The following is a 27,257-nucleotide window of genomic DNA, read 5'->3' as shown; positions in this document are numbered from 1 at the left end:
TGAATGCAGAATGAGTTTAAAAATGCCCAAATTTATGACTTTGATCATAAACAGTACAAAATGGTAAAAAAAAAAAAAAAATCTTACCAAAGCGGGCTAAAGTGGTGGAGATTTTTGTTTTGGCATGCACAGTTAAGAAGGGAGGACATAACATGGGCTCAATCCAAACGTCTCCAACTCCTCAATGCACCAAAAAATGTGTTCGGTTTTGGACTAATCCACATTCAGAACAAATCACAGAGTATATTCCAAGTTCGATTCGCAGAGCAGTCCGCTGCCATGCAGAGAAAATCCCACTTTTAGGTGTTTCATCCGTGGAAGTGGGGCTCCAAAAAAAAAAAAAGAAGGCACAACGAAGTAGCCCCGAAACTTTCCTCCTCGTCACCAATAGTTTCTCCAACAATCCAACTGTGCACTTGTCAAGTAAAAAGAAAGTCACTAAAAAAAAGGGTGGTGGGATTACGAGGTTCGGTAAAACGTCTTAAAATCCATCAGCGTGTGTCCTCTTCTCTTCGCCGACAGCAGACGCTTTGTCAGGTTTACTAGCGTCTTCTCCTCCTTACGTCTCCACACGCACACACTGCCCTCCCTCTCGCTCCCTCCTCCGGGGTGTCAGAGGCCCCCCTTGAGCTGTAACTCGAGTCGCTTCCTGGCCGCAGTGCCTTTGGGCCTCCGCCTTTCTCCGCCCATGCGAGCGCGTAAAAAGGGGCCGTCTGGCTGCTCCCGTGGCCGCTCTCAAGTCACTCAAACTTGGGGAGCCACGCTGAGAAAGGAGGGGCCCTGGCTCCGCACCGCGGATAGAGCGCCCCCCGGTGGCCAAGACGCGCTATCTCCCGCTCAAAAGGGGGCAACTACATTTCCGGGTGTCACGGGGGACACACGAAAAGTCGCAAATAACAACACGAAAGCAAACAAACAAGTAAATGCATGCGAGGTTTAACTTGAATTCGAATATAAACACTATTTTGTTTCGTGAGCCGTGTGTGGGCGCCACACCAGGAAGTCACCTGCCTGCCACTCCCAGCCAGTCACAGCAAGGTGAGTACACCTTTATTTTATTGCCACGCAGTCCCACAAATGCACATTAAAATATAATTATATGATAGCACAGAATGAGAGGTTATCACCCATGACCTCTTACAGCACGTGATACATTTTCATTTAAATATTAGCACAATTTTATGTGTGTTAACCAGTAGTACACTCACTGGTAGGTATGAGGCCAGCCAAACAAACAACCATTCACACTTAGGCCATGTCTACACTAAGTCGTTTAACCCCTTAAATGAATAGTTATTTAGCCTAAGGCCCTCGGACACATTTTTACACGGGTAAGTCAGCCGTGTATTTCTTGAATCTCCGGCTCATAGCTTTGTATGGACTCATTGATCGTTTACAAAGTGAGTTCGGAGAGGAAGTGACGCCAGAAAGGACGCGCCACAGCCAGCTTCATAATAAAGCGGTTTCGTAGCTCGGAGCTAACCACTGGAAGTATGAAGGCGAGTCATCCAGACATACCCGTGTTTCTCATTCTTCTACATGTACAGACGCTTGTGGAAATCACACATGAATACCTTAAGAGATGGCGATTGCAGCTATTTGGGATACAACACTTCTCAGACGGCAAGGGAACTTTCCAATGTCCGGCTACTTAGCGAAAAACTTCGTCCATTTGTCGAAGGAGAGTAAACGAGAATGCGAGCTCCCGTGGATTTGATAAAAAAGATAGCGTGTGCTTTGTATTACCTGGCCGTCGAGGAAAACAGCGAATGCATTTGGACTGGCAAAGCAGACTGTATCAGTTATTGTCCGCCATATATGTCGCGGACTCAACGTCTCGGTCCAGAGTATATAAAGTCACCAAAAACAAATGGACAATGAAGGTAAAGGCAAAAGAGTGAGGAGTGTCCTAACCAGATATCTAGATCCCTAGTTTGATTAATGTTAAATGTTCTTTATCACATTGTTTACGTGTCTAATAAAGATGTGATTAATATATGATGGCTCAGGTGTGATTCACTACAATAGGGCCCCACAGCACACTGGATTCCAGTTAATTGAAATACCACAACACTAAATATTGTTCAGATAAGTTAAATTTAAGAACTTGCACACAAAGCAACACTGGAGGTGACTATGACGTGCTCATTTTCCGCACATGCGTACTAGGTCGCGTTGCGCCGGTGGACGGGGGGGGCGGTGGTCTTAAACGGTGGCATTGTTGTGTGTGGACACAGATAAGGTTAGGTGTGATTTACCCTGGATAACCTTATCCGGCTTAGTGTAAACAGGGCCTTTACCATGAATTGATTAACGTGGACCCCGACTTAAACAAGTTAAATGATAAATGCGTTATACTTGTATTGCGCTTTTCTACCTTCAAGGTACTCAAAGCGCTTTGACAGTATTTCCACATTCACACACACATTCACACACTGATGGCGGGAGCTGCCATGCAAGGCGCTAACCAACACCCATCAGGCGCAAGGGTGATGTGTCTTGCCCAAGGACACAACGGACCTGACTAGGATGGTAGAAGGTGGGGATTGAACCCCAGTAACCAGCAACCCTCCGATTGCTGGCACGGCCACTCTACCAACTTCGCCACGCCGTGTTGAAAAACTTATTCGGGTGTTACCATTTAGTGGTCAATTGTACGGAATATGTACTGTACTGTGCAATCTACTAATAAAAGTCTCAATCAATCAATCCTTAAAGGGCCTGTTTCTAACCTTTACGCCACAGGTGTCAAACTTAAGGCCCCAGGGCCAGATGTGGCCAGTCACATCATTTTAAATGGCCCGCGAACACCTGGAAATAATATGTGTCAATTAAGTATTAACCTGCGCCTGCACTTTCTAAGGAGGCTCAGGGTCCGCGGTGTGGCAAGCAATATCATGATGTTGTTTTATAAGGCAAACATTGAATCTGTCGTCCGTTATGGCATCTCCACATGGTTTGGAAATCTGTCTGGCAAACTCAAAACCCAACTTCAAAACCGTATCAAGAGGGCTGGTAAAATAATTTGTTCCCTTCGAGAAATATTCGACAAGACCGTGAGGAAACAGGGTCTTAAAATCACCCGTGAACCACACCACATACTTCATAGTGAAATTGTGTTGATGCCAAATGGTAAACAGTACAGAACAGCAACATACTGTGCAAACTCAACAGGTATAGATGTTCCTTTGTCCCACTGGCAATCAAAGCACTTAACAACAGAAAACTACTGTAATAACCCCATGCAATAATAAGGAGTACAATATTGGGATAGTGCAATACGGGAGGTGTGCAATACGAGGGGCGTGTAAAGTGTGATCTCATAACTAACTGATATAACTTCGCACTGTTCACTGTCGTCACTGTATTGTTGGATGAACTGTATGTATGTATGCATGTACAGTATGTATGTATGTATGTAAAGCGCTGTGGCTTGATGTCCAAGACAAATTTCTCTTGGGATACAATAAAGCTAATTATTATTACAAATATTGTATCTTTTCTTACTAAATGTATTCGGTCTTTCCATTCTGACAGACAAAAATAAATGTACTGCATGAAATTCCATACCTTTTGAACTTCAATATCGTTCAATATTGCAACAAATAATATATTATCATAATTTCCAAATAGTTTGTTTGTCAAAATAAAAATAAAATACTTAAATATCTGCTGGCAGCACGGTGGAAGAGGGGTTAGTGCGTCTGCCTCACAATACGAAGGTCCTGAGTAGTCGTGAGTTCAATCCCGGCCTCGGGATCTTTAGTGTGGATTTGCATGTTCTCCCCGTGACTGCGTGGGTTCCCTCCGGGTACTCCGGCTTCCTCCCACCTCCAAAGACATGCACCTGGGGATAGGTTGATTGGCAACACTAAATTGGCCCTAGTGTGTGAATGTGAGTGTGAATATTGTTTGTCTATCTGTGTTGGCCCTGTGATGAGGTGGCGACTTGTCCAGGGTGTACCCCGCCTCCCGCCCGATTGTAGCTGAGATAGGCTCCAGCGCCCCCCGCGACCCCGAAGGGAATAAGCGGCAGAAAATGGATGGATGGATGGGTTCCCTCCGGGTACTCCGGCTTCCTCCCACCTCCAAAGACATGCACCTGGGGATAGGTTGATTGGCAACACTAAATTGGCCCTAGTGTGTGAATGTGAGTGTGAATGTTGTCTGTCTATCTGTGTTGGCCCTGCGATGAGGTGGCGACTTGTCCAGGGTGTACCCCGCCTTCCGCCCGATTGTAGCTGAGATGGGCTCCAGCGCCCCCCGCGACCCCGAAGGGAATAAGCGGTAGGAAATGGATGGATGGATGGATGGATAAATATCTGCTTGATTTATGATTTTAAGGCAAGATATGTATTAAGTTGCACACTGTAAAAATGACATTAGATTTTAAGGTCAAATTTTTACAGCATATTACTGTAAATTTAAACAATCTCTACCACTGTTTTTTTACGGTAAAATTATGTCGACTGAGCTGCCAATTTTTTACCGTATAATCTTGGATTGTTGTATTTTTTAATGGTAAAAACTGGCAGCTCAGTTGCCAGAATAAAAAAAAAACTGTGTTTTTTCTTTTTCTTTTTTAGTAATATGTTATAAAAGCCGTCGTACATTTTACAGTAAAATTCAAGCGAATAAACTGCCAGTTTATTACTGTAAAAAAGTCTTACTGTTTTCCATTTCCTGTAATATCTTGTAAAAACACTGTATATTTTACATTAGATCTACAGATTGTTTTTACATCGTAATAATAATCACATGCATAGGCAAATTCATATATTATTTTTTGTTACAAGCAGCCGTAACTGCGATGTAGCCAAGTTTGACACCCCCGCTTCACGCGGATGCTAAGAGGGTGTAATTTTCCAAAGTGTTTTCAGCATAATATCCTAACTTCTTTCGGCTTTCAGCACGCAATGACAGACGTAACTACGCTCGTATGTAACATCCTATGCATTTGCTTTGTGCGTTCTTAGCTAATGATAGTGATTTCGATAGCTAACGTTAGCTATCATTGAATGCATTTGTAACAACAACAAACTACAAATTGTTGGTTCCTTCTCTGGGACTACTTTTGTGTATGTGCACACAAACAAATTCCCTGGGGCAACAATATTTTTTTATCCAATATAATTAGTAATTATGACAAATATACACACTTTAAAAAATGAATTCTCTGTCAAACCACTAATGGTAACATAGGCTAGCCATTGGTGTTCTTTTTAGATTTTTGGTTTAAAAATTTAACTGTGAGCAAGTTGCAAATTAATTGTAAATAGTCTGTATTTATATAGCACTTTACTATAACTGCACAATACTCAAAGCGCTTAACATTATACTTCACATTCACCCATTCACACACTGATGGCAGAAGCTGCCATGCAAGGCGCTAACCACGAACAATCAGGAGCAAGGTGGGTGAAGTGTCTTGCCCAAGGACACAACGGCTGTGACTAGGATGGCGGTAGCCTCAAGTTTCTGGGACGGCCGCTGTACCATCTGAGCCACGCCGCCCCAAACAGCCCCTTTAAACCTGGATAATGCTCCTATGTACGCTATGCCGGCTCACACACCCTCATTCCGAAACCTACTGCACAGCTTGACTTGGCCCCCAAAAATCCTTGTGCCGTGTGTACTATATCCTTGTGCCGTGTGTACTCAGCCCTACGACTTCAAGCTGTCTGCTACACTTCTTAAAAAATACCCTGAAAGAGATACAGGAGTGGGTGGAAAACTGTAATTCCCAAAGACTTAATATTTTCTTCCACGGTTGAAGCACACTTCATTAAAAGAGAAAGGTACAAAACTTCTATTCATTTTCATATAGTAACAAACGTTTGGCCAGTTAACAAAGCATTCTATCCTTTCTGCCTTTCCCTCCTCCTCCAGTAGAACTATAAAGAAATAAAGAGGCAGTTGTAGATTTCAGAGGGAGACTTTCATTGACTTTTCGAGGGTGACACGAAAGGCTTCCACTTTTTATTTCCCTTACATCATTTATTTCCCACCGTTGTTTGAGCGTCTCACATGTGGGGGGAGGGGGTCATCAAGCAGAGTCTCATTGGGCCTTTGACTGCAAACTCGATGGAGTCAATGCCCGGCACTGTGGTATCCATCAACTTGTCATTGATGTTCTTCTAAAATCTTTTATTCAGTTTGCTTGCTTCCTTAGTCCTGCTGGCACACTGTTTGAAACAATGAAGCCACTGAAAGGAAATGAACATGGCCATGCAATCTTAGGAACATCCGTAAGCAAACTTATTGATTTTCTGTTATTTTTCTTCTGTTGAATCATCAATTGAAGGCTAGCATGTAAGCATGTCTTCAATGCTTATACTCTTCCTTCTCCCTTCTCTCTGTGGTCATGAAGCATCCCTCCTGCAGCAATGCAAAATGAAGATGCTGTCGGAATGAGCTAATGAATAACTAGCTTCCCTTTGTCCTTAGACCAGCTACCTCTCTGTTCTTGTTGAGCAAGTAATAATAACTTACTTGGAGCTGTACTAGAATTCAATCATTAGGAAGTTTTCAGACCCCCTTCGCTGGCAAAGCACAGGATTTTAGAAATTGTTGCTAATGTATTTGAGCCTCAGTGCTGACAAAGCACATCAGAGCAAAAAAGGAGCAGTGAGTTTGAAATAACTGTCTGGAGAGCTTGGAGATTTGTGATTCCAGCATGGCTACAGAAAAAAAAAGCTACTATTCCCAAGAGCACAGTGACTTCTATAATTCATAGATGACAGAAGTTTGGGACAACTGCGACTCATCCGAAAGCTGACTACCAAGCCAAACTGAAGTGTCAAGGGAGAACCTTGGTGCAAGAGGTGACCCAAAACTGTTTAGCTGAACTCCATAGATCCTATATAGAGATGGCAGTAAAATCAAAAGGAAAAACAACACATGGTTGTAACCCAAACCATTTATGGAGTTAAAGTCAATGAATTCAGCTAGTCAGATGAAGAAATCTGCATTGTTAGTGAAGTGGTTCACATAACTCACTTTATTCAATGCTGCATTGACCATCGCCCTGTGATTTACTGGGCACCAGTCAAAATTATAGTCAGCTTTTCCTCTAAGCCAAGTACAGACAGGGCTTTGATGTTGCAACAGATTTAAAAATTGTGAGACGTGTGCAAGGAGGAAATACTTGTTGGAATACAATACATTATATTACTTAATTTTGTTAGGTGTGGCAGTTAATATGAAGCCGTACATTAAGGAGAAACCCTAAATGTAGTTAAACCGGATGTATAGTGTAACAATTTTATTTTGAAGCCGGAAAAGTGTGTAATTGTTTTGAGAAAGTGTCTTGAAATGTTTTGATGTCGGATCGACTGTTTGCAACAAAAAAGTCTCCTTTCTACATCCTGCCAACTGTCTTTTAATTATGTTGAGCTTTTCTGTCATCTTACTTACTAAAACAGTCACAGTAACAATTTAAATGTTATGTTATCACTGCAGCTTGACCGTAATCTGAACACGGAAGTGAAGCACCACCCACCTCTGAACAACACGCGCAGCAGGTGTTTGCTGCAGGAATGTTGCCTCATTTCACGGTGAAAAATAGTCCTTTTTTGTCGGGAGAACAGCTTGCAATGGCTTTCAACCTGATATTTTCATATGGTAGACTTTATTTTGTCCATTTCTGCTTGCTTGTGGCTCATCAGCAGCAAATGAACTGCAGGCAAGTTCCCCCCGCTACGGCACGGTCAAAAAGGAAGTGTTCGTGTTAATCGGCCGTTAAAAAAATTTGTGCGTTTATTCAAATTTATAGTTAACCTGTTATTATAATGTTAACTTTGACATATATATATATTAGGGTTGTCCCGATCCGATATTTGGATCGGATCAGCCGCCGATATTTGCTAAAAAATGCGTATCGGCAAGGCATGGGAAAATGCCGATCCAGATCCAGTTTTTAAAAAAAATTCCGGTCCGTGTTTTCCAATGCACCGATTTAAATAATACATTCCACTTTTCTGCTGCTCCCTAATTTCCGTTCTGCATTTTCCAGCACACCTTCAACACATCCACAGGTCTGTGTCCTAACCGTTAAGACGGTCATGTGAATTAAAAGTTACCGGTAAAAATGTCAGCTGTCTCTGTGCGATATAGAAAATTACTATATCGTGATATTCGAGTATATGTTCTCACGCAGTTGCTTTTAGCTGCGGGCATTACAGGACAGGCTCTTCTCACTCTTTCCTGTGTCTCCTTCTCACAGACAGCAAGCGCACCTTCGTACACACGTCACATACTGTCACGTCATACGTCAAATACGTATACGCACTCTCCCAGCAGAGAGGTAGCAGCATGGCTAACGTTAGCTGTGATGCTAGCGCAGCCGTGCAAGTGGAAATACGAATAAAGGAAGAATTAATTAATTCCACCAAAAAACAGCAGGGGGTCCATCGTCTGGCGGTGGTTTGTCTTGAAGTGTGAATATGTCGAACAGACAACCGTAATTTGTCAAGTGTGGAGCAAAAGCGTTGCTATAAAAAGTAGCATTACTGCTAATATGTAGCATCATTTGAAAATTCACTTGCTAGAGAAAGAACAGTGCTTACTCCGCATGTCAACATCTCCATTCGGTGCCAAACGCCCACACCATCAAAATGCAGAGGCAAACTTTTCCAGATCAACACCGTATGAAAAAAATAGTGATTTTTTTAGTCGTGATTTCCTTCTCTGCATGAACGTTTAAAAGTACCATATATTAATGCAGTATGAAGAAGAATCTTTTAATGTAGACACATAGAATCATCATACTGCTGTGATTATATGCATCAAGTGTTAATTCAAGGCTAAGGCAAAATATCCACATATATATCGTGTATTGCGATATGGCCTTAAAATATCGCTATATTAAAAAAAGGCCATATCGCCCAGTCCTAGTTCAATGATGCTATTTCTGTTTGTCATGTATAATTTTGTCTATTTTGTGTTTATCCTTGAATAAACAGGTCAGTTTCTTGTTACCAACCATTGTGTATTATTCAAACTCACCTAATTCAGCTGGCTAGTTGTTATCAAGAGTACTAAAACCATTTTCAACATGAATCTGACAACTAAGTAGGCTAAATAACTTTAAACTTTAATATATGCTCGGATAGGCCAGTATCGGCCAGTATGGGTATCGGATCAGAAGTGCAAAAACAACATCGGTATCGGATCGGAAGTGCAAAAACCTGGATCGGGACATCCCTAATATATATATATATATATATATATATATATATATATATATATATATATATATATATACATATATATATATATATATATATACATATATATATATATATATATATACATATATATATATATATATATATATATATATATATATATATATATATATATATATATATATATATATATATATATATATATATATATATACAGGAGCCTGGGTGGGTGCAGTGCAATGCAAGGAGTCGTGTGTGACCTCAGGGAACATGTATTTTTTTTCTGTACTAAAATAGGACAAAAAGTGTGTCGCGCTTGGCTTCACTGTGACTACTAGACGAGAAAAGACTGGTTTGTTGTTTTCTTTATTGTCAATAAGGATGTTTTGCCGAGGTGAACTTATAACAGTTTTATAGACAAATTACAGTATTTATAGTCGCAGAGGAGAGTGAGGGGGTACAAAATATTTTCTTCTTCCTAGGAAGGCGTAACAGTAAATAATTGTACAGATATATGGTAATGTTACTGTAGTGTAAATTACCTTTTCTCATGTAGTATATGCGTAGGTCATAGCTGACAATGGCGCCTTTGTCTTTCCTATTTATCCACTGTGTTTGAACGTTGCAAAAAGAGCGCATATTTGTCCAAAAGTTGTTTGTATTCAGACAAGGCACGCACAGGAATAGCTTTCATGGATGTGGCAGTCTTGATACCTGCATGACTTCATAAATGGAATGCTCATAACTTGGCCATGACATCATTTCCAGCTCCGACTTCCAACTTATGAGGTAAATGAAACGCATCATGAGACTTTTAGGACTCATTAAATAAAAATGTGTGTATTTGCCACAACTCAATAATATAGCCTCCATTATGAAGTCAATTTCATTTTGAAGTTTACACAGCCAGTCGCTATTATCTGTTAGCTTCCATCCTCTTCAGTCAGCTCGCTTCCTGATTGGCTACTGTTCCGTTCCATGTTGCAACTATGGCTGGGGACTCCTTACTGTTGACCACACACAACAGCATCGTCGATCACAAAAAAAAAAAAGTGTAACTTTTATAATTGTCGGCTCCAACCATTTATCACGTTGATTGGGTTGTAACAATCCTTGTAAAATCACCCAACAGCACAGGATAATCAGTGAGGATAGTATTTTATAGCCAACCGATAATTTGGTCCTTTGGCAACTTCGGTCGAAAGAGGGAAATAGGCCTTAAAATAATCCTGATTGTTTTTGTTTGTACAGAGCAACAGCATAGACAGGAAATGAACAAATATCTGAGAGTCTTGTTCTTGTGAGTTATCTGTGAGCTAGTTTCATATTTTTTATACTCTACGTAAAAGTCCATGACTCTTTCCTTGAAAAATCCATTACTTCACAAGGACCTGGACTGTTTGAGGGCTGCAGTAGTGGCTGTCATCAGCTTCTTGGAGGTTCCTTTTTCTCGATAGCTCAGTGTTCCTGCATAGTCCTGTCTGTCCCAAACATCTGCCAATCAAAAACTATGGAAGCCACTGTGCTCCTGGGAACATTAACGTTTTTTGTAGGCTTGCTGTTTTACTTCTGTGCTTTGCGACGATTTTCAGCTAGTTCCTTTGACCTCATGGCTTTACTTTACTCATTACTCTGTAATGCTACACTATCGGTAGACAGTGCGCTTATCCTTGGGAAAGAGGTAGCTGGAGCCAATAAACATAATATCTAGTTTATACTTCTCATAACTGAGCAATATTATCTTTCCGAAGGCAGAATTGATTATGTACTTCTTGTATTTGATTTTAATTGATTGTGCTACCTATGTATAATCCATCTATCTATCTATCTATCTATCTATCTATCTATCTATCTATCTATCTATCTATCTATCTATCTATCTATCTATCTATCTATCTATCTATCTATCTATCTATCTATCTATCTATCTATCTATCTCGAGTCAATCCACCATTGCAGTGTGTTTGTAGAGCAAATATATACTACACCATTACATTAAACTAAGCCCGAAAAGTTAAACACATCCTTCTGTACAAAAGGCCTTCAGAAACATTAACAGAGCACAAAGCATGTTTGTTCTTTGCACGATCGTCCACCTCTAGGGCGCTGCTCTTAATCATGAATGGCAGCGATATGTTATTATGACTTTACTATGCAGAATCTTAACTCCCTCCCTGCTCTGCCACTATATCACTGACACTGTAATTAAAACATCAAACATGAGTGAGGTCACATCCTGTGCAAAATATGAAGCAAATGCATAGCGCTGTGTGGGGGTTAAGGTGGGAAGACAAGCCTCAGGGTTTAATTTAAACCACATACATTCCCTGCAGGGGGATGTATTGGTGAGTGGGGCTTTTAGCAGGATTAAAATACACTGTGGAAAGTGCAGTGTACAGTAGAAGCGAGGTTGAACATAATTTTAGGACGCAGGTCAACCTTTTTGTTTCGATATTGATACCATTTTTCCCTTTGGAAATATTTTAAATAAAAATAAGTGGTTCCAAAGTCATCATGTGGCCAGCATAAAACCATTATTACAGGCAGTCAGGCAATCAGTTTTTGCAAAAGTCAGTGTATAATATAAGATAACCACCGTTAATACTGCTTATTTCAGGGGCTTTCAGTGGCATTAAAGAATTTATTGGAAACATTGGATCCCAGTGGGGTACTATAGTATGTTTTTATTATTAATAAACGACTCCCTAAATCTCAAATTGTGTCCAGGGCAAATCTGCATTCTTCTCCTCTTGCCGGAAACGCTTAATCCCTTAACCTCCTTCCCCCGACCACACTCATCTGTTGTGATTGGTCAGGGGTTAGCCCCACATCACTTCCATGCTAATGGTTATCAGCAAACAAAGAAGAATTGGATATTTGTAGATTTGTAGAGTTATTTTATTTAAAAAGGGAAATTTCATATGAATGAACAGTTGACATGTAAAATATATGAGATTATAACCAATAGCTAATTTTCTTCTCCAATCCTTATATTGCAGTGATTCTCAAACTGTGGTACGGGTACCACTACTAGTACGCAGGCTCCATCTAGTGGTGTGCCAAAAAAGTAATTTAATTAAATATTCAAACACAAGCTGTGTCTCAATTTGGCAGGTGCATTCCACCAAGGACCCAGTCCATGCGGTCGACGAAGTGTACGTGGGTCCTGGCGAGAATCATCCAGCAGCGGCTGGAGCGATATGAATTGGGACGTCTAGCCTATGGGACACTTCCTGGTTACATGGCTCTTATGTTTACGCCATGTATCTGCTACTCAGTCGCGCGAGGTTGATTAATGGTGAAATTAAGAGAAGAATGTTGAATCGTTTTTTTTGTGTTCTCTTGGTCCTTTACTTTATTTTAGAGGGTTGGCAAAGAGCTACCGGCACCGCCAGGGTCTGATTTTCCTGCGGTTAGAGCCGACCGATGGTTGTCATGGAGATGTGTCACGTGTTGACAAGCATTCCAAAGCTGTTCTTCCTAAATATTAGGTAATGGTGGATTTATTGTTATGCTTGTGAATGATTGTTGTAGTGGGACATGTACCAATAAAAACACGCAGACAATCCAGATGATGTCCCAGAAAGAGTCCTCACGGTCCATCCATACAGCAACACCACACAATCCTATTTAGCAATTACATTATTGATACATGATTCACAATTGATGTACTTTTCTAACCTTGTCAAATTACTTACATTATAGCCAGTAATAGTAAATATTGGGTGCAATATCATTTGGGATAGCATAATAATATTATCATAAAATTATTTGCAACGAAGACAGAGGAAATTACAACCTGCAGTTTCAGCACATTAGTTTATTAATTTATATAGCTTATGAAAATGTTTTTGTTTTAAAGGCCTACTGAAATGATTTTTATTTATTTAAACGGGAATAGCAGATCCATTCTATGTGTCATACTTGATCATTTCGCGATATTGCCATATTTTTGCTGAAAGGATTTAGTAGAGAAAATCGACGATAAAGTTCGCAACTTTTGCTCGCTGATAAAAAAAAAAGCCTTGCCTGTACCGGAAGTAGCGTGACGTCACAGGAGCTAATATTCCTCACAATTCCCCATTGTTTACAATGGAGCGAGAGAGATTCGGACCGAGAAAGTGATGATTACCCCATTAATTTGAGCGAGGATGAAAGATTCGTAGATGAGGAACGTTACAGTGAAGGACTTGAGAGACAGTGATGGACGTATCTTTTTTCGCTCTGACCGTAACTTAGGTACAAGCTGGCTCATTGGATTCCACACTCTCCTTTTTTTATTGTGGATCACGGATTTGTATTTTAAACCACCTCGGATACTATATCATCTTGAAAATGAGAGTCGAGAACGCGAAATGGACATTCAGTGCCTTTTATCTCCATGACAATACATCGGCGAAATGCTTTAGCTACGAGCTAACGTGATAGCATCGTGCTTTAACTGCATATAGAAACAAAAAAATAAACCCCTGACTGGAAGGATAGATAGAAAATCAACAATACTATTAAACCGTGGACATGGAAATACACGGTTAATGCTTTCCAGGCTGGCGAAGGTTAACAATGCTGTGCTAACGACGCCATTGAAGCTAACTTAGCAACTTAGCAATGGGACCTCACAGAGCTATGCTAAAAACATTAGCTCTCCACCTACGCCAGCCAGCCCTCATCTACTCATCAACACCCGTGCTCACCTGCGTTCCAGCGATCGGCAGAAGGACGAAGGACTACACCCGATGCGTTTGGCGGCCCAGAGACGTAGGAAGTCAAGGTGAGGTCGGCGGCTAGCGCGGCTAGCGCTCCAACAAAGTCCTCCTGGTTGTGTTGCTGTAGTCCGCTGCTAATACACCGATCCCACCTACAACTGTCTTCTTTGCAGCCTTCATTGTTCATTAAACAAATTGCAAAAGTTGTCCAGAATACTGTGGAATTATGAAATGAAAACAGAGCTTTTTGTATAGGATTCTACGGGTACCATAACTTCCGTTACTCTGACTTCGTCACGCGCATACGTCATCATACCGCGACGTTTCAGCCGGATATTTCCCGGGAAGTTTTAAATGTCACTTTATAAGTTAACCCGGCCGTATTGGCATGTGTTGCAATGTTAACATTTCATCATTGATATATAAACTATCAGACTGCGTGGTCGGTAGTAGTGGGTTTCAGTAGGCCTTAAATGCTCATCCAAACTGTTATTAATGTGTTTTATGTCATTTCTTTTTGATCTGTCGTCCTTTAAATTGCCTTGTCCAAGTTCATGTCCTCCTTGATTTTTCTGCACAACAAAAAACTTAAACACAAGATCACAATAATCATTAATAGAAGTCAACATTTTCAAATAACATGTAAATGTACACAAAAAACAGCACTAGCTAATATTGGTACATTGATGCACACATTTACAATATTTCACACATTAATAGGACATACATAAGTCAACATTTTGCGGCCTTTAAAAGTCCTAAGGCTTAACTTCCAAATGTTGAAAAAAGCTCCGGGCACGAAGCTGTCTGCAGTGTCCAGATATGTGGCTCTCCCTTGGGGTAAAGAGAGGGGCAAAGTGCACGGAGGTCGCTCAACATTACGATAGTCGAGGTCTAGTATTTTAACATAAATGTATATCACTACTGGCACCCCAGCTTGACATGTCTGCTTTTAGCTGTTTAAATGAATAAATAAAGCTATACTTACATTTTAAAGTCGCCTTTTCCGCTGCGCATAGCGCTGCCATGTTGAAAACAAATTTCAGAGTTGAGTGCGCAAAAGATCTTGGGATATGAAAGGGTGTGAAGTGTCCAAGGATGGGAGAAAAGGACACATTTGTCGGCCGGATTCGAAGGACTCTTGGAGCTTTTGTGAATTGGGAGAGCCTTCGTGCACCGCGTTGACATCAGCACCCCACAAATGCTCACTGCAAAGGATTCAGCCGCCGAATTGAGACACAGCTATTATTTTATTTTTCAAACTGTGCGTAATGTTACAGTGGCCAAATATATTAAATATACTTGTTAAATAAAACCTTGACCTTGTTTTTAATGAATACTTCGACCTACTAAGCTACTGTATTTTAATGGTAGTCATTACAGTGGTATTTGGAGAGCCAAGTGTTATCCGAGTTTGAGAACTGCTGGTATTTGGCTATAATTGTATGCATAATGAAGACTCTGGCATATTTTAAGTGGAACTGTGCTTTGTTCCTAAAACAGCTGTTCTTGAAGTGGCGAGAGCAGAGAAGCAGTGACAGTGAAAAGGTTAAAAAAAACTAAAGTATTTCCATTGCTGCTTTATTCCAGTTTACAGTCACAATTCTTACCTTTAAAAAAACTAAACATTTTGGCTGCTATTTTGAAAACAAAATGACCACCGGTATTGAGCAGTGTTACCACTGGGTATACCGGTGAGTTAGAGTCGGACTAAAGTTTGGTATAGATACAAATTGCCCAAAAAATTAGGAATTAATTTTTTTCATTTTTGCTATTTGTGTAAAAAAAATTCCACTTTTGTTGAAGCAAAGTCTTTTTTATTTTCTCTTATTGCCATCTGGGTTTGATGAGAGTGTTTCTCCCCACTCAGTAGCGATTTTAGCTTCAATGGCACCCTGAGTGAGACCCCTTTTTCTCCTCCACATCCTCTTAGCGCTCCCTAGAGAATGCCGCTTTGGGCAATTGTACATAAGGCCCAAAACCGCCACTGCCCCACTTAACAAATAAAACAATGGTACATATTTGCTCACTACATTTTTGTTTCATTTAGTTGTCTTTCTATTATATCCATCCTCCTTCATGCCAGAGTTGTGCTATAATAACCTCATCCAGGCAACAAGACACACTCTCCTCTCTTCTCCCAGCAGGTTAAGGACAGTATGGATAGCAGGAGGGGATATCAGGGAAGAGGAGGGTCAATCCTCCAGATTCCTCACATGTTTCTACCTCAGCACTCAAGAGTGTTTGAAATAGTTGGGATGCCTGCAGCTCAGTCGAAAGCTGAGCACAAAGCTAAAGGGGGAGAAAGTTGATGTTTTTAGCTCAAAACTGAGCCTTAGGTGGTTTTACTGTCCCAAGTTCCAAAAAAGTATACTGATGGAAAACAGAGGTGTACTGCTCCACTGTGATAGCAGATCAAAGTGTCTGCATTCCCTCCCACATGACTGGCAGTATTACTGCCAGTAAAATAACACTTTTCCAAGGAGAAACACAAAGACAACTTAATACCTTCTTATGAAATGAAGAATGGACACAACGTTTTGGGATCACTTTTTTTCCAACTTTTATCCTCTCCTGTTTTACGGTTCATAAAGATGCCACACAAACATTGCAGACACACACACACACGCAAGCAGATTACGCAGCTCATTTGGCAGCAAGAAGATTTCACTCGTTGTGAGTATGACTCATACTTTTGCAAGTCAGGACGTCAGCCTGTGCTGACATCGTTTAAGTTTGTTTTTCTCCTCAAGCTTCACATCCTAACCTTGGTCAGGGCAAAGACTAAGGCGCGTTACCTTACAGCCACTCAGGACATGATGTAACCATTTTCTGTGTGGTTGTTTTATTTTGCAAAAATGTCAATCTGACAAACACCTTGCTGGGTGGTAATCATGTGTTGCTTCTCTTCTCCAAACATTTCTTATAATAGATGACTTAAGCAAGGACGCAATAGTATTATCGTTTTTGTTTGTGCATAGTCATGCATGTTCCAGTCCCTCCAGGATTTTGCTGGCCTTTTTTGTGCTTTTTCAGAAAGTTTGTATAAATGTTGCGATATTTTGAGACTTTTTTTTTTCAATAAGATTGAAACAACTTGCCCCAAGTGGAGGAGTTCGTGAGATCGACAGGCGGATCGGTGCGGCGTCTTCAGTAATGCGGACGCTGTATCGATCCGTTGTGGTGAAGAAGGAGCTGAGCCGGAAGGCAAAGCTCTCAATTTACCGGTCGATCTACGTTCTCATCCTCACCTATGGTCATGAGCTTTGGGTTATGACTGAAAGGACAAGATCACGGGTACAAGCGGACGAAATATGTTTTACTGTCATGTTTTGATTACTATGACTAATTAGAATTGAAGTGAAGTGAAGTGAATTATATTTATATAGCGCTTTTTCTCTAGTGACTCAAACCGCTTTACATAGTGAAACCCAATATCTAAGTTACATTTAAACCAGTGTGGGTGGCACTGGGAGCAGGTGGGTAAAGTGTCTTGCCCAAGGACACAACGGCAGGGACTAGGATGGCGGAAGCGGGGATCGAACCTGGAACCCTCAAGTTGCTGGCACGGCCACTCTACCAACCGAGCTATACTGCCCACAAGAATTAGAATTAATTATAATTGCAAAAATAAGCACAAACGGCTTCCTTGTTGTCTCTTTTGTCCATTAGTTACAACCATTCTCTAACTGCAAAAATAAGCACAAACGGCTTCCTTGTTGTCTCTTTTGTCCATTAGTTACAACCATTCTCTGTGTTTTTTTGACGCTTGAAAAGTGTGCGTCCTTGAAAAAGTATTTCTGTTCCCACACATTTACTCTCACACGTTAAGAGCAGTCATTTTTGTTGGTAAATGATAGCAAATGAGAGAATATCATCACACATCAACATCTCTAATGTGTAAATGCTGCCTTTTTGCTTGGTCAGCATTGCAAATGAGAACCTGTTCTTCACTGCCTTACATAGACAAAGCTTAAATGTGTATATATATATACACGTAAACTAGGAAATGAGGACTTTGCTGTGTTGCTAAATGTTTATATCCTACATTAGACCGTCGCCGCAGACAGGAACAGGAAGTAGGTTTGAGTTACAATATGAGCAACAAAGAGTTACTATATTGTTACACGTTGTTGTTTCTGCTTAGTCTACACAAAAACAAACGTAAGTTGTGATTAGACAGTTGACGTAGTCATTTGAACACCACCCACAGACAAATTCCATTGGGGAAAAATAAAGCTCATTGGCCAAAATATGCAGGGAACTTTGTGGGCATTGGACAAAGTTGCGCACAATTCGTGGGCATTGGTTGAATTTGCTTGAATTTCTGCAATCACGACATCGCATATTCCCGGAGAGACTGATTTTCTATACCGCTTGTTGGAGCCGATCCTAGCCAACTTGCAGTAAAAGCCGGAGCCTGCCTGTCAAAATGACAGGCCACATACAGACAAACAGCCATCACATTAACAATGAAAAAAAACACATAATAGAAATAAATGGCAAAAACTCAACCCAACTCCATGTGTGTGGATAATATGTGTCAATTTAGGATTTGATAATGATATGTTTTGTTTTTGTTTTATTTCATGACTTCGTGACTTAATCTTTCAACATCACTCCAGCATTGGTAAGGACCTTATATTATTATTTCGTGCTTCAGTAAAGGTCATTATTTTCCAAAAGAAAAAAAAATATCACAATAATTACTCACATCATGAAACATTAGACATGGAGTTAGATTAGATTGCTTAGAGAAAGTGACATAATTAATTTGGCACTTGGTGCAATTGATCGGGTATTGGGGTGACAAGGGAACAGGTTAGACATTAGTGCTGACTGCAATGGTCCCAGGAGTTTCTTTCCTGGGAGCGACAGGAAGCCAAGTTAAATATTAAATGGTGCACAGAACCAGCCTGTCCTCCACATCTATTAGTTAGTTAGAGGTGATAACTCACAGGGTGAATAAATCTGATTATGAGCGCAGCACTGATGCACTTCTTTCAAGGCGGAGAGGTTTGGGGTAGACGTTCACCATATTGTTACATCTGTTTGCAATTATGGGTCTTTTTCAGCCCAGATGAGGCGAGCTTGTCATCTTTCACTCTCTGCTATGGTGACAAAGTCGGCGCTAAATAGGCCTAAAGAAGCAAAACTGTGTATTTAAGGTCTTTTTTTTTTTTTGGCCCTGACGCACACATTCCCAGCATGTATATAGCTCTCATTGTGTTTATAGATCGAGGGGGCCCAGGGAATAAATCACCAGATCACCAAATAGGCTGTCTGACCTTTAACCCACGGGCCAAGAAAAGACTCTGCTCTATGTTCTGATATCATCAACAGGTCATTACCGCCAAGGTTCTCAACACCTCCGCCACCCCACCCTAACTCACTCTGCTCGGCAGCTATTGGACAAGCAGCCTGGTCACAGCACCTAAATCACTGCGGGGCGGCAGTTATAGACTTGATCTTGGCTTTGTGCTGTTTTGAGCTTCCCACTCCCATATATAATTTTGTCCTTGTGCCTCTATTCACTGCTGTGTTCAGTGGCAGGAATATATGCTGTATGGCAATAAAAGCTTGTAATCATTCACATGTGTATAGTTTCTAGCTATGCTATGAAATACCCACATAACTAACTACTCCGTTTGCCCGCACATCATTCTGCAAAATTGAGTGCTCAAACTAAGAATCCCAAGCATCGGTGACTCACTCTCTGCCCTTTTATGTTTTAACTAAGTACGACTTCAAAATAAGTCACCATAAGGCCATAGAAAGTGGTAAATGCCATGCACTTTGATAAAGAAGGGGAGAAATGTGGGCTATGTACCGAGGATGTTGTTGTGGCTTGTGCAGCCCTTTGAGACACTTGTGATTTAGGGCTATATAAATAAACATTGATTGATTGATTGAAACACAATTGAAGTAGCAAAGTAAGAAATGACAAAGCTTATTTTATCATCACTGGAGCATGGGGATTAGCTAAACATGCTACAATACACACCATCAGAGGATATGCTAACTGCTAAGCTAGAACTTTTGAAAGTAAACAAAGGTGGGCGGATCGATACAAATATCGACAGTAACGATACCAAGTATAGTATCAGTATATAGTTGATACTACAGTGGTTAAATGGATATTTTTTGATGTCAAAAAATATTCTGTCGTTTTTGTTATCGTTTACACAGGAGGGCTTTAAATGCAAAAAACAAAGGATTCAAAACAGGGCAAATAGTAATAAATCATTAAAAAATGTAACTGATATTGTTATTATCATTATTACACGCTCCTACCCTGTTTTTTGTCTGATTATAATTTTGATCCAAAAATGTAACCATTCGTTGATCTTGAAAATTTGAAGTTTCATCAGTATATTCAAATTTGAAATATCGCCCAAAACTAATAGCCGAACCACAGAAGAATAAGTGTTTGGTATGTTGTAACCGAAGTGTAGATAGAACCATGTTACAGCAGAAAGTAAGCAGTTATTAACAGTAAACTAGCAAGTAGATTAATAATAGTTTTGAGAACTGGAAATGACGCAATATGTTGCCGCATACGCCAGCAGCTAAATTAGGAGCCTTTGTAGCTCGATTTAAAATGGTTCTATTATCATTTAAATGCCAAATAAAAGATTGTGATATTTATCATTATCTCAATAGTCTGCAATATATATCGTCCGTGTTGGTGTTAACGCACTTTTTGTGTCTTTTCACACATTGAAATCAGAAAGGACGTGAAATTCCGGAAGTCAGCGTGTCGCCGAGACGCGGATATTAAAATGTTTTTTTACCGATTATTGCTTTCCGCCGGTGTTTTGTTTTGTTTATATTTGCCGGTCAAATTATTAATGATTAATTATTGGTGCACTTCAAAGTAATGCACTTTCCAGTACAATTTCTTAAATTTTGATTCGCCAAAAGTTTTATCAATCACAAATACTGCATTTCTGGTATTAGGACTCCCGCGTGTTATTGTTTTCGTCATAGCGAGCAATAAACCCAAGAAGCGAAGCTTCAATGAAAAGTGGCTTCAGGAGCCACCTTTCAGCAAATGGGTCACTTATGAAGATGGAAAGATGTTTTGCACGCCATGTACACGGGCTAAGAAAAAGAACACCTTTACGACCGGGTGCACTGATTTCCAAAGATCCAGCCTCACCAGGCACCAAGAAACACCCTACAATTCCGCTCTTTGGTCGGAATGACGAGGCCGTCGATTTGTTACAACTCTTTATTTATGTTTTCCACAAAACCAAGCGGACATCCACCATGCTATTAACACTCCTGAACATGCTAGCGCTACCTCTCCTAACTTGCCCACTCACTTACACACGTCACTCACCCCACATATTGCCATTCTTAAAGGGGAACACAGTTTATGGCCATCACAAACCAGAGATGAAATGCTTGAGGCATTGAGTGCCACTGTATTAAACTACATTGAAACTAACTTGCAAAATTCTAAGTTTGTTGGCATTATTTGCCATGAAAGTGTAGATGTGGCGGTTTTTAAACGACTGATGATCTACATACAGGTGAGCATAATCAATTAAATATGTCATATGCATGTATGCCCTGGCACACGATTATCATAATTTCATGATCGAAGCACTTTTATACTGAAATAAATACACCTACAACTTATTAAATAAAAATATAGAAAAAAATACCGGCAGCAGTAAAGTTGAGATTCATGAAGGAAAGAAGAAAGTGAATGAATGTTTATAACTGAATTTTTTTTACATATGAATAAAAATTTGTGTTTTTTGTATTATTTTTTTTAATGAATTAAGTAATGTTTATGACAACCTTTTTCCAAAACACAATATAGAATGTGAGATATAACAGGATAATGCATACATTTATCATTTGTTTTAAAAAAAATCACAAAAAAATGGCACCCCAAAAATTTACAAATTTGTATGACTTGATGGGGTCCCGGGGACCCCATTTTGGAAATTCTGAGCGCCGACACTGATCGTGATATAGATTTTAGACCATACTACTAGTCCTACTGTGCATCCAAAAATATTTACACAAGGGGATGCGCGACTGTCCCTGCTGAAATGAGACTGGAGTAGTGTTGAAGTAAAGCATATGTTTTCTTAAAGGATAGCCAGGTGAGCTAAGGTTAACTATTTTGACCGTGAATGCCAATCTGCGGGCTAATTTGAGCTGAGCGGTCTCCCGAGGAGTAACCTCCTCACCAGGACCCTGCCCTTTGACCCTTTTGATGCGAGTTGCATCTGCAAAACATTCAAAGATAGAAACTGAAGAATGTATAGCAAAAACGAGTTAGACATGACAAACAGGCTACGTGCATACAGTTCTGTAAATGTAAATGTAAATGTACAGAAAGTCCATGATGTGCGTCATGTTTCCATGGCTCCCTGTACTAAGGATCAACGGTGGGTGACCCGTCTGGTCTCTGCTGGTTGCAGCCTGCCCACTTTATTGGCTCAGACTGACAGATTTACATTGTTGTCTCCCACATCGTTCTGCACTTGCAAGTCCAAGTCACGCTGCCGTGCTCCGGCGTCTCCTAAAAAACTCATCTCTCAGCATTTGTCAGGTTGTATTCCCGCCACTTCCTTTGCCCTCAACAATGTCAGAAGCTTTGAGTTGTGCAAAGCAGGACGGATTTAAAAAGTCCCCCAGGCACGTAAACTATGGAGGTAGCAGCGAATGCACCTGGAGGAACTGTTCTGCAGATACACACACGTCAACACAACACAGCCTTTGTCGAAGGGGTTTAGGAGAAATCTATAGAATCTTCCTTTGTGTAAACAGGCATGTATGTCTGAACATGCTGTGACTAATGGATGTCCCCGGTTTAAAAAAACAAAATGCACTGCAAAAATAAATTAATCAAGTTGAACGCTCCACTTCATTTCAAAGCACTTAACTGTTTGGATACCCTGTTAGAGCAGATTCCATCAATCATCATCAAATCACGCTGGAAAAATGGGAGCAGGCCAACGTGCACGACTATTCCAACAGAGCACATTAGTGCTTTGTGCCGCAAAGTAGCGCACGTCAGCAGCAGCGGATATGTCTCGTTGCAGCTGCAATAAATAGTAATAGTTTAACTTTAAAGGAAAAGTGCAGTAAGAATAGCTAACCTTCAGTCATGATTTATTTGTCTCATTACACTTTTGATACTTGACCGTTTCATGCAAATAATTACATTTTATCTGAGGATCTCAATGCATGCAATCAGAAAATAAGCACACAAAATGAAGGACACTTGACTACTTAATGATTTTACAATTTTACCGGTTAATAGCACAGACATGTCTCACTGTTTAATACTTTACTACTACAGTTCTTGTTCACAAGTTTTACTATGTCGTGTTTTTTATTGTTTAGCTCCACTTTCTTTGTTTAAGTCACATGGTGCAGAAGTGATGAGCAAACGAAAAATACAGTAGTACCTCAACTTACGAGCTTAATTGATTCTGTGACAGACCCCTTAACTCAAAACACTTTTAATGCAAATCAGCCATTGAAACCAATTTATTTAGTGCTTGGAAAACCAAATCAGCACAATGTTATCATGTAACATGCCTTTTAAAAAGAAAAAAAGATTTCTAGGTTTTGTTCACACTGCAGGTCATTCCCATTTTTTTTGGCCCACACGAAAACGTTATCGGATTTTTTCATGTCGGTGTGAATAGTGCAATTCTGAATTTCTCATATCCGACCCAGGTGTCTTTCGTATGTGAATATACATCGGATATACAGTACAGTCCAATAGTTTGGACACACCTTCTCATTTCAATGCGTTTTCTTTATGTTCATGACTATTTACATTGTAAGGCATCAAAACTATGACACCTGTTAAGTGAAAACCCTTTCAGGTGACTACCTCCTGAAGCTCATCGAGAGAATGCCAAGAGTGTGCAAAACAGTAATCAAAGCAAAGGGTGGCTATTTTGAAGAAACTAGGATATAAAACATGTTTTCAGTTATTTCAGCTTTTTTTGTTAAATACATAACCCCACATGTGTTCATTCATAGTTTTGATGCCTTCAGTGACAATCTACAATGTAAATAGTCATGAAAATAAAGAAAATGCATTTAATGAGAAGGTGTGTCCAAACTTTTGGCCTGTACTGTATATGCGATGCGTCCTCAATGTGAACGCTGTCGCGCTCAGGTCGCATTTAACAGACCAGTTTGCTAAGGCAACTAATAGCGGGGATTCTGGTGACTCAAATTTTTGCTTGTAGCCTAAAGCACAACAGTTAACCGAGAGACAGCTCTTAGCTCAAAACACTCTTAGGTTGAGGTTTTATTATACCTGATAGAGAGTGTTTACCACTCACTCCACGTGGTAAACAGTGTACCAAGATAAATGATCAGTGCAGACATCATGTATGCATTATTGTAAAATGGAAATGCAAATAATCTCTCAGCCTTAAAAGTGTGGATGTAATGACATGTATGAGCAGTGCAGACAGAGCAGGACTGTGGGAAAAGCTCAGCTTGTAGGATAATTAGTGTAACAGTGAAAGTCACAGGCAGACACACCTTGTAAGACGATCCCTGAGAATCCTGACGTTCACACTAGTGGGCTCCCCTCCCCTGTTGCTTCTACACAGATAAATTCTGCAGCAGTGAGTTGGGGGGCCAAAGGGGACGTCTAAGGGTGTACTCACACTGGGGCGATTCGTACCGTACTGGACTTGAGGGCAATTCCCGGCCCCTCTCCTGGCCACCTTCTTTTACCCTGTGCTTTCCAGCCAAGGGTTGTTTGCTTGCTTCTCACTTCCATTATGTTGTTTTGCTGCAATTTCTCAACCTTTGTAGGTTCGGATGTGCAAGATGGCTTGCAAGAGGAGCGATTGCATTAATTCAGTGGTTCTTAACCTGGGCTCGATTGAACCCTAGGGGTTCGGTGAGTCGGCCTCATGGAGGTAAAGACACATACGACTTATCGTGTGAATAAAAACTTCTCCCTATCGGCGTATTATGCAGACCCCCAAACAATGTTCCCGCTAATTTTCCATCGGATTTGCAGGTTGTTTGATTGATCGATTGAAACTTTTACTAGCAGATTGCAAAGGAAGAGAATACATTATATGAAACAGTACAGTTTACACAGTACAGTACATATTCCGTACAATTGACCACTAAATGGTAACACCCGAATAAGTTTTTCAACTTGTTTAAGTCGGGGTCCACCTTAATCAATTCATGGTAATGTGTGTAAGGTGTGTCATTTGTTGTGAGTTCATGCACCGTGTTGGTTTTGTTCTTTGAACAAGGTGATGTTCATGCACGGTTCATTTTGTGCACCAATAAATGATAAATGATAAATGGGTTATACTTGTATAGCGCTTTTCTACCTTCAAGGTACTCAAAGCGCTTTGACAGTATTTCCACATTCACCCATTCACACACTGATGGAGGGAGCTGCCATGCAAGGCGCTAACCAGCACCCATCAGGAGCAAGGGTGAAGTGTCTTGCCCAAGGACACAACGGACGTGATTAGGATGGTAGAAGGTGGGGATTGAACCTAAGTAACCAGCAACCCTCCAATTGCTGGCACGGCCACTCTACCAACTTCGCCACGCCGTCTCAATAAATAAAATAAAAAAACATAACTTTTTCTTGAATTTGAAAAAAAAAACATTTTATTTTTCACTAAAGAAGGGTTCGGTGAATGCGCATATAAAACTGGTGGGGTTCAGTAACTCTTACAAGGTTAAGAACCACTGCATTAATTAAATGTAGTCGTCGGTGACCGAGCTATTTGACTTTTGAAAAATGATTAATCCAATAATACCTCCGTGGGGGGGATGGGGGGGGGGGGGGGTCGTGACCTGCGGACCTGTAGCGAAGCGGGGTGTGCCAGGACCGGCTTCGAGATCAGCGACAGGTGCGTAGATGACCCACCTGGGAGTGTTTATCTAATCACCTGTCGCTCTGTTAAAGGGAGCAGCCGGGAAGGAGAGGGAGATTGGAAGGCGAGCGAGAGCGAGATGGACATAAGAGACGATGGCTGAAAAACACACAAAGAGACTCATAATGAAAAATAAATCATTGTTCAGAACCATGAACGCAGCTGTCATGTCCGTGATTGGTGGTCCGAAGAACCCGGAAGCGCAAGACTTCCACACTCCGTTTTTGTATGCCCCACTTTTCGTAGCATTTGGTTTTTGACGAAATATGTTCCCAAAAGTTTGTTTATGCCGTCTCGGTTATTGTGTTGATATGTACACTGCATGAATCCATGTGTGTGTGTGTGTGTGTGTAACCTATCTTTAATACACAACCTGTCTGTTTTAGCCTGTTTTCAACACAAACCCAACCGGAAGTCATTATTTCCGAGCTCAGCCCCACTCAATGACATCATTACCTGAAAGACAGTAGCATGTGCCAGCACTAAGATAAAGAAGGTGAGAAACACTATTGAAATCAAGACAGAAGTACGAAGTTGACGTCTGTGTGGTTTGTCTATCCTCTCCTCCATGTTCGCTGATTGCCATCTTCACCAACTAGAGTCTTCAATCAAGGTAAAAGTGATGTTAAATGTTCATTTATACACTTCATTTGTCATTAATTTGCATTTCTAATTATTTATGTGTAGATACTATAATCATACGTTTTATATTGTTAATATTTGTGGGTGTCTGTTAGGAATGAATTAGATTTGCATTATTTCTAATGGGAAAAATTGTTTTGTTTCTCACATGATTTGGTCTTTCAGCTTTCCGAACGGCAGTAGGAAGGTTTAACTGCTGTTTTATGAATTGTGTCATTGTGTGACTCTGCTAAGTTGTGTGCACCAAAGTGTGTGTGCATTGAAACATAGTGTATCAACCCTAAACCAGGGCTCTCTAACGGGCAGCTTGCCAGTCCCTCACTGAAGGCGTCAACGGGCATTTTCTTATTCTCATAACTGTTCAATTCAGACATCATGCCTCTATTGTTATGATCTGCCGCCTGTCGGCTTTTTGTTGCATGGCTGGGTTTTGGGCTACGGGGCAGAGTCACCTGCGCGCACACCTGATACCCATTTCTACCTGACTACTTGAGCTCTCCAGTCCATCCACTCGGCGCCAGTAGATTCCTGACAGTTCACCCTTCAGTCGTGTTCATCTCCTCTGCCCTCGCTCCACTCACTGGTCTCCTTCCTGTGGCTCTGTTGTGTAGTGTTAACTGTTTTCTCTCCACACCTTTTGTGTGTTATTTTGCCTCACTCCTTTTTGACTGCGCTTTGTGTTATTATTATTATTATTATTTTGTCTTTGTGTTGGGCTCCTACTCCAGGCGAAAGCCGATCATTGCATCTATTTAAAGATTAAAGATACCAATGATTGTCACACACACACGAGATGTGGTGAAATTTGT

At 40.6% G+C, this 27,257-nt stretch overlaps 1 protein-coding gene and 1 long non-coding RNA gene across 7 annotated transcripts in view; one reads left to right on the top strand and one right to left on the bottom strand.

Annotated features, from left to right (window-relative positions):
* fgfr2 (fibroblast growth factor receptor 2) overlaps window positions 1-850 on the bottom strand; it is a 63,194-nt gene extending 62,344 nt beyond the window's left edge. Inside the window, exon 1 of one of the 6 annotated variants that reach the window (XM_062058618.1) lies at window positions 88-850. The gene's annotated coding sequence lies outside the window, so the exon portion shown is untranslated. The remainder of the gene's footprint in view (window positions 1-87) is intronic. The other 5 variants (XM_062058617.1, XM_062058619.1, XM_062058616.1 and 2 more) reach the window with 5 other exon arrangements.
* On the top strand, window positions 596-27,238 carry LOC133657365 (uncharacterized). Its single transcript, XR_009827260.1, has 3 exons — window positions 596-1,038; window positions 26,193-26,302; window positions 26,406-27,238. It is a non-coding gene; the product is annotated as an uncharacterized LOC133657365 (long non-coding RNA).
* Window positions 27,239-27,257: the final 19 nt, after the last annotated feature.

This window comes from Entelurus aequoreus, linkage group LG09 (assembly GCF_033978785.1).
Source record: "Entelurus aequoreus isolate RoL-2023_Sb linkage group LG09, RoL_Eaeq_v1.1, whole genome shotgun sequence".
NCBI classification, from domain to species: domain Eukaryota; kingdom Metazoa; phylum Chordata; class Actinopteri; order Syngnathiformes; family Syngnathidae; genus Entelurus; species Entelurus aequoreus.
Note: the sequence above shows the minus strand (reverse complement) of the source record. Positions and strands in the feature narration are given on the sequence as shown.